This window comes from Octopus bimaculoides, chromosome 11 (genome assembly GCF_001194135.2).
Source record: "Octopus bimaculoides isolate UCB-OBI-ISO-001 chromosome 11, ASM119413v2, whole genome shotgun sequence".
NCBI lineage: Eukaryota > Metazoa > Mollusca > Cephalopoda > Octopoda > Octopodidae > Octopus > Octopus bimaculoides.
Window position 1 is genome coordinate 42,876,331 of NC_068991.1, and position 10,266 is coordinate 42,886,596.

Here is a 10,266-nt window from a genome sequence, read left to right on the forward strand (position 1 = left end):
TATATATATATATATATATATATATATATATATGTGTGTGTGTGTGTGTATGCACACACCCAGTTTAATATTTCCGCTCTCCAACCCTTCATCCCTCTTTCTCACCTTTATAATTTCAGAAATCTTATTATATCATTCTACCTCCGGCGCAGTATTTACTTTAGAACTGACGTTAATTAACATCATGATCATTTTTTTCTTTCTTAAATATATATATTTTTTCTCTTTGGTAGGCTTTCTATGTTTTACTACTTCTACTGCTAATAAAAAGGGGAAATATTGTCATTTAATTGAAGGATTTAGAAACCTTACCTTCCCAAAGACATAATACACATTGGTATAGAAATACGTATATGAATATATAATAACCTAGAGCTTTTGTCTCTCCCCAATTGAACAGATCTCCTTCCCACCTCCATTTGATATCATTGCAATTTCATTCTGTCAGCCGCCGAGTCCGTGACCCGGTGTTTTGGTTTTTGGTATTGCTTTCATTTCAGTTGGACAATAATTTCCATTGAGAAAGGCATGACCACCTCAACAACTCTATTTTTATACGTGTGTTTGCGTGTGTGTCTATATAGTCAAATATATATGTATGTATATATGTGTGTGTGCGTATATGTATTTATGAATCGATTTCTTTTAAGAGTTGGGTTTTTAAGTGATCTTTACCTTCCTAATCTCCTTTTTGATTTTCTTCAGTATTTTTTTTTCTCCTTTTTCTCTCCCAATATTTCTGCTCACCTTTAGACAATTCAGTGGTATAATCTATATTATGATTCTTTAAGGAGTCATTACGAACGTTTAAGGAAGAAGAATTGGTTTTTTTTCCTTGTGAGTGACCCCCTTCTAGATAAACAGATGTATTTCGACATACATTCAAATGTGTATATTCAGACGTACTGTGGTGTATAGTTCAGACATTGTTATAAAGCAAGTCAAGCTTAACTCTCTATACACTAGTTTTGTGCAGTCAGTTTGTCTCTGGATTTTATATAGTTGGTTAGGTTTAGCGCTTCTACATACACTCACTGCTAAATAATCCGCCAGAGCTTTGTATACATTTTGTTTTTCATTTTTAGTTAAATAATATTCATTAAATAATTATCCAGATACTTTGTGTGTGTGTATATATATATATAATATGTATTTTGTGTGTGTTTACACACAACAACATTGTTCTTGGTATAGACAGTTATCTATCTAGACGTTTTTCTGTGTATAGTTAAATAGATTAGTTTGTATGCACTCAACTGTTCTCGACTAAATTGATCTTGACATTTATGTATCTACTCATTGCCATGCCTTTATTTTTCTGTACTTTTTCTATATGCGCGACCGATTATGTCTATTAAATATAATATTTACCAATTTTCCTTTACATGCACACACACACACACACACATATGTGTGTGTGTGTGTGGCATATACATGTGTGTGCGCTTGATTCTTATATTACAACACAGTTATATATTTGTGTATACATGCATATGTATAGACGCATACAATGTGTGTGTGTAGTACACTAGTGTATAAATTACTGTATATCAATACACATTGACAACTGTATGTGTACACATAGCTATAAAGACAAGTACACATGCTCAGGTGTATACTGACACATTTTATTTCAGTCTTAAAAACAAAATGTGCTAATAGAAAATTTCAGTTGTAGGAAACCGTATTCCAAGTGTTCTTCCACTGTTATTGGATATTTCTGCTTGTTCACCCAATTTCGTGCTACTCAGAATATTTTTTAGCATTTTCCCACCCCCAAGTACGCTGTTTCAAGACACCCCCTCTCCTCTTCACCCGAATTTTATGATTTTAATTGTCAAACGATATTATTGAATATTCGATTGTCAGATGCATTTTGGATTTAAAGTTCACACACACATAACTATGTACACATACATACACGTGTGTGTGTGTGTGTGTGCAAAATGTCTGTGAAAAGCTCCATATGTAATGCAGTCTTTTATTTCTCCGCCCCCGCTCTGATTACTTCGGCAACCCAACGAATGCAAGACATGATCAGTGTATGAATGTCTACATACATACACTTACATCTGAGTGTGTTTTTCGTGGTTTCTTGTTAACTTTATGCGTAAACTCAACATGCATTTCCTCTCACGTTTCGGTGAGTTGCAGTGTGTGTAGGGTGGAGGTGATGACTTCTCGTTTGTTGTTGCTTTCTCCAGTAGAAACCGATGAAAAATTTATCCTCTACCTACCTACTACTAGTTCAACTTATTAGTGAACATTAAAATATTTTGTTCTCAAGTACCCGCACCCTTGCAAAACATATCTGTCGTCTTGTGTTGGATTGATTCGCCGAGGAACAAGACGATTGTCGGGAGATAATGACTATTTTTCACAACTACACAATACCTCTGTTAGTTTATGTACCTACACAATCATTTACATAGAAGCAGATAGCTTGCTGCTATTGATACTCTTCGCCATCCTTCAACGTTCTTTTTTTTTTTTTTACTGAAGAATCGTACTTTAAAAAGTCGTTTTTATAAACTACACACATTAAACATGATGTTCGCAGTGATCATACGCAAGCTGTGTGTATGTTTAATTTATTTTATGTCAATATCACGCGTTACTCTTAATTTCCGTATTTAGACATACGAATCCCACCTCTTCCGAAAAATGTCATCATCATCATATCCAACATAACCTTACTGTGCATGGTTCCTTCCCAGCTCTACCCTCCCGCCCATGTTCTCGTTCCTTCCCTTAGCTACTTCTAGTCAGGTCTTGCAGTTTCACCTGAATTTATAAATTCCTTAGAATTTACAATACTCCCTGTCTCTCTTCACAAAATGTTGCGTGTCGATACCCAAGTACGTGATGCGCAAACCCGACTGTTTTCTTTAAAGCTATCTACATTTATCTTTTTGTCTTTGTCTATTTAAATTCTTGAAACTTCAATTGAGGAAAAAGTCACTCGATTTCCATTAATTATTTCTCCTTTCATTTTTGCTCCCCCACCCCCTTTTTTTTTTTCATATTTTACAAAAAATTCTCTTGCGTTAAATTTGATAAAAGCTTGAACACCTCAACTTCCCAGTTCCCCTTCAAAAAATGTTATGCTTTATGTCAAGGAAAAAATGTTGGAAATCTTGATTAAGCTGCTACTACACTGTAAATTCCTTTCTGTTGACGCATTCGTTCCTTGTGAAATTCTTTCAGGAAATATCTCTGCCGATTGCTTTAAAGATGTCTAATTTCCCTTGGATGATGCTATGACAAGTGTGCCACATATTGTTAATCGTTATTTCCGCAGGGTGGTGTCGGCAAAATCAGTTACCAGTAATACAATAGAGTTGATGTAGTGACTCAAATTATACTCCTTCCCTTAAAATAATTAACTTTATTCTCTACTGGAAACAAGCTATATTTTTACTTAACAGATTCTATTCTTCGTCGTAGCCCTTTCATTTAAGACGTTGATATTCCTTCTAAAGGAAAGGCATGAATGTCATGTATTTTCATTTCTCTCCACAAATTTTGAAGCCTCGTGCTTATATTCGAAAATCATAATCACTATGGCGAGCGCCATAGAATGGAAGTAGGATCATGGCTAGTCAAATCTACTATTCTGTTTCGATTCCTGACTAGATTTATTTCTCTTGAGTCACAATGTCTCAATTTTCCGGTGTTTTTTTTTTTTTCTGTTAATCTCAAACTTCATGGCTATAAGAAACATTTTTGATAGGGCTATCACTTATGATTAAAGATTGCTCAATTTTCTGTGAGATGAATTCCACTGGGGTCGATAAAGTACCAGTAATGTATTGTGACCGACAGACCGACTTAACCTTGTCTGTGTAATCATATATATCGTTGAAATGGTTGCTAATGTAGCAGATGACTAGCGAACGTCTTCTTGGGGGGGAAAGGAGATAGATGGGAGTGTATGTGGATTTGTCTTTTCCTCTTTCTAATCTGTTGTGCTTGGAGGTTATGTCACTACTGCTGGGCATTGTCTAGAGTTCAGCTTAGATAATAAATGGTCACCAGCCTCTTGCATCGCGACTATTATTGAAACTGTGTGACCATGTGGAGAAGAAAGAATGGATGGTATTAAGAGAAGCGGGAGGGTTATACTAAGCTATAAACACAGACAGGAACAAAATCATGCAAAAGACATAAAAGCCAGCCAGGAATATTTTGTATAATTTTTTGTTACTATTTTAGTTACGTGTGTGTGTGTGTGTGTGTGTAGGATTTTTATATTAAATTTCACGTCTCAGTTTAGTTTCTATCAGTTCCTCTTTCCTCTACAGTGAAAAAAAGACTAGAAATAGTAGCATATAGTGTGTCATGCATAATGAGTCAGTCAGGTTTTATGTGAAGTTTGACAAATGATATTAGATTTTTGACTTTTCATTTTATTTATTTTTTAAGTATCATGTACTTAAGATGTCATCTACTGTTGAAATTTCATTATTATTATTATTATTATTACTATCATCATTATTACTGTTACTATTGATATAATAATGGGGCTAATGATTTCAGCTAGCACCAGACCTTTTAATTCAGACAAGAGAAATGAAGTTCATATCTTTGGCAACATAATTGAAGTGAAAATGATTATGTACTGGGAGTCAGAACCAGGTTGTGATTTATTATAGAAGGTAGTTAAAAGCCTGGGAAAGGCACATAACTGAGCTTCCTCCAGTCTACTTAACTGACAAACAAATATATGCAATTTTGTTATAGGATGGTACTTCTAAAATGTGTCCAAGATTCAAATGTCCAAATTGGCATAAAACTCTCATAGATGTGAACATCAGCTGTTACACACTTAACATCAGTCTGAAGTGTGTGTTTTTAAATCCGTTTATATTTTACCATTGATTTAGATGTCACGTTTTTGAAGTCTGAAACAAAATTCATGCCTTACTAATAAGTAATATGTGATCAAACTTATCGCAGGCATTGGCTATGTAATTAAGAGGTTTGGTTGTCAATCCTGTGGATTTGGACTATGTCTCACTGCATGGCACCTTGGGCAAGTGTCTTCTGCTGCATGTCACAGGCCAACTCATGCGTTGAAACTGATCAATAAAAATTGTATGGAAGCCTGTTTGTGTGTGTGTGTGTGTGTGTGTGTGTATATATATATATACATACATATATATATATTTATTTGGATATGACTGTGTTTGTCTCCTTACAGCTTGGTAGCCATTGTTGGTTTGTTTATGCCCCAGTAACCTAATGGTTTGGAAAAAATTGACTGATAGAATAAGCACCGGATTTAAGATAAATACTTGAATAAATTTTTCAACTAAACCTTTCAAGGCAGGACCCCAGCATGGCTGCAATCCAATGATTGACACAAGTAAAAGAGAGGAAAATAGTATTAAAAAATTAATCAAAAAGACACTGCAATTTAGTTTCTTCATTGTCTATAACTATATTGTAAAATGGATGTGTGTGTGTGTATGTACACTTTATCAGTAACCCTTTATTTTTAACATGCAGCCATGATTCAAAAGCTGAATATGTTTGTATCTGTGGATTGATCATTTAACCTTACCTGAAGTCGCATTCTTTTGGGAATATGTAAATATTTAAGATCCAAGGATATTTTGAGGGCCAGTGCTTAGTTTCATTTTCAAGGCATGAAACGAATAAAAGATTATCCACTTGGATAATCTGCTAGTTTGTTTATTAATGCAAAATAAAATGTTTTCCTAGAAGCATAACCAGAATCTCCAGTTTGTATTTGGATTTGATCACACAACCCACAGGTACTAAAGGCATTTCACTTCTACTGTTCAGAATAGTATGAGGCTTTTCTAGGAAACTTAGATGCAGGAAGTTAACCAGTGTAAGAAAAGATTTTTCTTTCTCATCTGCTTAATGTTACAGAAAGCCAAAATTAAACACTCTTCCTGTAAATCTTTGTTATTCACGACTAGTTTACTTTTACAATATCACCTGTATACAAGTCTGTGTATTCGCACACATACACTGAACAAACATAACTATTTCTTTGTGAATTGTTTGCTATCTGTAGCAGAATATTGCTGTACATACCATATGACAAATGTGGTTTAATATATGTATTTGTAATTTCAAGACATGGTAATATACCCATCCCTATATATATATATAGATGATGGGAATGACAAGATACATCTGGGAAGCTCTTGTGTAACTGAAGAGGCTAATGTGGGGTGTGGTCTTATTGCACTTGTGGATGAAAAATATCTTAAGTGCTAGTTATTTAAAATGAAAGGTTAATTTAGTCAAGCTTGTTGCCATGCTACAGGGAATTGTGTCATCTAACAGTAATGGAGAAACTCTGCAAACACAATTACACTGCCAGGCTTTTAATTATACCATAACATAGCAAACATTGTAGTGGGGAAAACACTATATAAAGGAAACATAGTAAACTAGGGAAGACTGTGCAAAATATGTCAAGACAGACAAGAATTACACCTGAAAAGGAGAGTCAGGCCATATAATATGAATCTCTTCTTTGAGTGGGCATTCTTGATATGTAAACACACACACACAAGTGTATATGTACTCAGCATTAGGGAGACAACCACATATACATTCATTCATTACATGCGTGTGCATCTATACTATAATAAAGTATCAATTACACACACACACATATTTCACAGCTGTTCTTACTTGATTTTGTGGTTTGCATAGTGTTGTTGATATAGTTTTCAGAATAAGTTTTGTGAAGCTTCATATATGATACATGGACTGGAACAGTACATACTTTGAGCATACTGGAAATAAACTCTCTCAAATATCTGATTGCTTCATTTCAAGTAGTTGATAGCTTTTGTTACTTAGGAGATTGAGAAGATTAATTAGCAGTGGAGGTGGTTGCTCTGAAAGTATAGCACCCTGGGTAAGAATAGGTTAAAGAAGGTTCAGAAAACTACTGGCAGCAAAGGCTTCTTCCAGATTCAAGGGCTGATTGTGTGGTGTTTGTGTTATAACTGCAATGTTGTATGGTAGTGAGATGTGAGCCTTGAATGCTGAGTATTTGAGTGGAAAGAAATGAAGTGAGCATGTTACCTCAGATGTGCAATATGTGTGCATGAACAACATACAAATGTGCTGAGAGAAAGACTGGATGTAAGAGAAATCAGATGTAGTATGCAAGAAAGATATCAGTAACGATGTATACATATGATGCGTGAGAATGAGGACAGCTGAATAAAGAAGTGCCATTCACTTAAAATGGATGGAGCTTGCAGCAGAGGGAGGTTCAGGAAGACTTGAAACAAAGTGGTGAAGGTTGATCCCAGGACCTTGAACTTTACAGAGATAAGAGATTTGAATATTTGGCAATATACAGTTGTCAAGGAGACCCATCTAAATTGGCAAAAACTAACTTCTATAAGTACAGGGGTTGGACAAAATAATGGAAACACCTCGCATCATAGCATCATAATTTTCAAATATCTATAAAACCGTCAAAAGCTTCTTCATTTTTATGTTTTTTGATTTATTATTAGTGTTTTGCTAAAATTGCTGTTTCTTTTCAGATATCATCAGAAAAGGTAATTAAAATTCATTAAATGACAGATCTATTGGACTTTCAAAGAGGTCAAATCGTTGGTGCTCTTATGGCAGATGCTAGCGTAATGAAAACAGCCAAAATGTTTAGTGTATCAAGAAGTACTGTCTCGAAAGTAATGACAGCATTTGAGAAATCAGAAAAAACCTCCTTGTCAAAACAAAACTCTGGAAGAAAACCAAAACTTTCAGATAGGGACCGTTGGACGCTTACGTGAATTGTTAGAAAGGATCACAAAAGTACAGCTCCCAAGATTACTGCAGAGCTTAATGACTACCTCGAGAACCCAGTTTCCACAAAAACTGTTCACCGGGAGTTGCACAAAGCCGGATTTCACGGGAGGGCTGCAATCAGGAAACCACTACTTTCAAAAACAAACGTTGCAAACCATTTAGAGTGGAGCAAAAACTTACAGAATTGGTCGCCAGATCAGTGGAAGAATGTCATTTTATCGGACAAGTCATCCTTTACCTTATTTCCGACCACCAGCCCAGTATATGTATGGAGACAGCCAAAAGAAACATTTGACCCACACTGCCTTCTTCCAACTGTTAAACATGGAGGAGGATCTGTGATGATCTGAAGGGCTATATCTTGGAAATCCGCCAGCCCAATGGTTTTCCTTCATGGTAGAATTAATAGTCAAGACTATTTAAGCATTTTATCTGATCAAATTTATCGTATGTTTGTGGAACAGTTTCCGGAGGGAAACATAATCTTTCAGGATGATAATGCACCAATTCAGACAGCTAAAGTTGTTACTGAATGGCACAAGGAACACTCTAGTGAAATTGAACATCTTATCTGGCCACCACAGTCCCCAGATCTCAATATTATTAAGCATTTATGTAGAAAAACTAGTAAGGAGTCGATATCCTCCACCATCATCACTACAAGAACTGGAGACTGTTTTAGTGAAGAATGGACAAAAATTCCTTTGGAAACAATTCAAACTTTATACAAGTCCATGCCTCTTAGAATTTAAGCTGTAGTTACTGCCAAAAGTAGTCCTACCCCATATTAAAATAAATTTGTTTGAAAATTTAAGGTGTTTCCATTATTTTGCCCAACCCCTGTATATGCACAACTAGGCCTCTCACCCAATTTCCCCATGATATCCCCTCTACACATCATGTGCTTGCTTTTCCACTGATCTTTCTCACCAGCCAGAATTATTTCACTTGATGTCCATCCTCCTTTCTTATACTGTTTTCTCCACCAACATTTTATTTTGATCATCCACCCTACCTCCTGCTAAGCCACCAGATTATCTACTTTTCTACCAGTGTAAGTCTCTTCTACCCACACTCTGGCAACCTACTCAGACACACATCATCTCTCTCTCTCTCTCTCTCTCTCTCTCATCCTTTCCCTGTGTGTGTATCATCTTCACTATTCTGCTGCTCTTCACTCCCATGCATCTTTGGACAACACCTTCACCTTATCTATCATTCATAACTACATCGCAACACCTGTGCTTCTTCATTCATTATATTCACACACACCTCTCCAAATCTCCATCTCTCACTCATGCACTCTTGCAACCTCTGCCCACTCATATTCCTGGTTCTTCTGTCCCCACTTTTATTTGTATCATAGCATGAGGGCCCAGCAACAATATTCATTACCACTATTTTTTTTCTCTTCACACTTCCATCTCAATCACCACACTCTCTTTTCTAAAAGCTGAGTAACAGGATTGCTTCATTACTGCAGAAAACCTCTTCTATTCTAGCCTCCTCCCACTCATACTTAAATCCCTCATATCCTGGCATAAAACCACTTTTTTTTTTTGGCTTCATAGTCTTCCAAGCTGCATAATAATGTCACTAGTGCTGATAGGAAAAAAACATCCAGTTATGTGGTTGACATTAGGAAGTGCATTCAGTCATAGAAACCTTGCCAAACTAGACAGTAAGCATGATGCAATCCTTGGACCCATAAGATGCTGTCAAACCATACTGTACATACAAAACAGAACATGGATGATAAGTGATGTGTGAGTGTGAATGGTTTTGGGTTTAATTCCACTACATGGCTTCCTGGGCAAGTGTCTTCCACTGTATCCAAAGCCTTGTGAATGGATGTGGTAGAGGATGACTGAAAGAACCTCATTCTGTGTATATATATATTATGTGTGGGTGTGTGCTATTGGCTCCTTGCCTTGACTTCGCATGATAGTTGTAAAGCAAGTGCCACTGTCATGCAGTGTCCGTAATCCATCTAGAATCTTCTGTGAAAAGAAAGTCTGGTTACGCACAAAAATGACTTGCAGGCATGTGGGTTGGTGACACGAAGGGCATCTAGCCATAAAAAATTTACTTCAACAAATTCCATCCAACCCATGTAAATATAGAAAAGTGAACATTAAAATGTTGATGATATATATATATATATATATATATATATATGAATGTGTGTGTGTATACATAGGTATATATATATGTATGAGTACATGTGTATACATATATATATATGTATCATCATCATCATCATCATCGTTTAACGTCTGCTTTCCATGCTAGCATGGGTTGGACGATTTGACTGAGGACTGGTGAAACCGGATGGCAACACCAGGCTCCAGTCTGATTTGGCAGCGTTTCTACAGCTGGATGCCCTTCCTAACGCCAACCACTCAGAGTGTAGTGGGTGCTTCTATGTGTCACCCGCACAAAAACGGCCAC

General features: G+C 36.1%; 1 protein-coding gene across 1 annotated transcript in view; it reads left to right on the plus strand.

The window, feature by feature from the left end:
• Nucleotides 1-10,266, plus strand: part of LOC106873164 (vasodilator-stimulated phosphoprotein) — a gene marked incomplete at its 3' end in the record, with an annotated part of 184,441 nt that overhangs the window by 1,194 nt on the left and 172,981 nt on the right. The window lies entirely within an intron of this gene.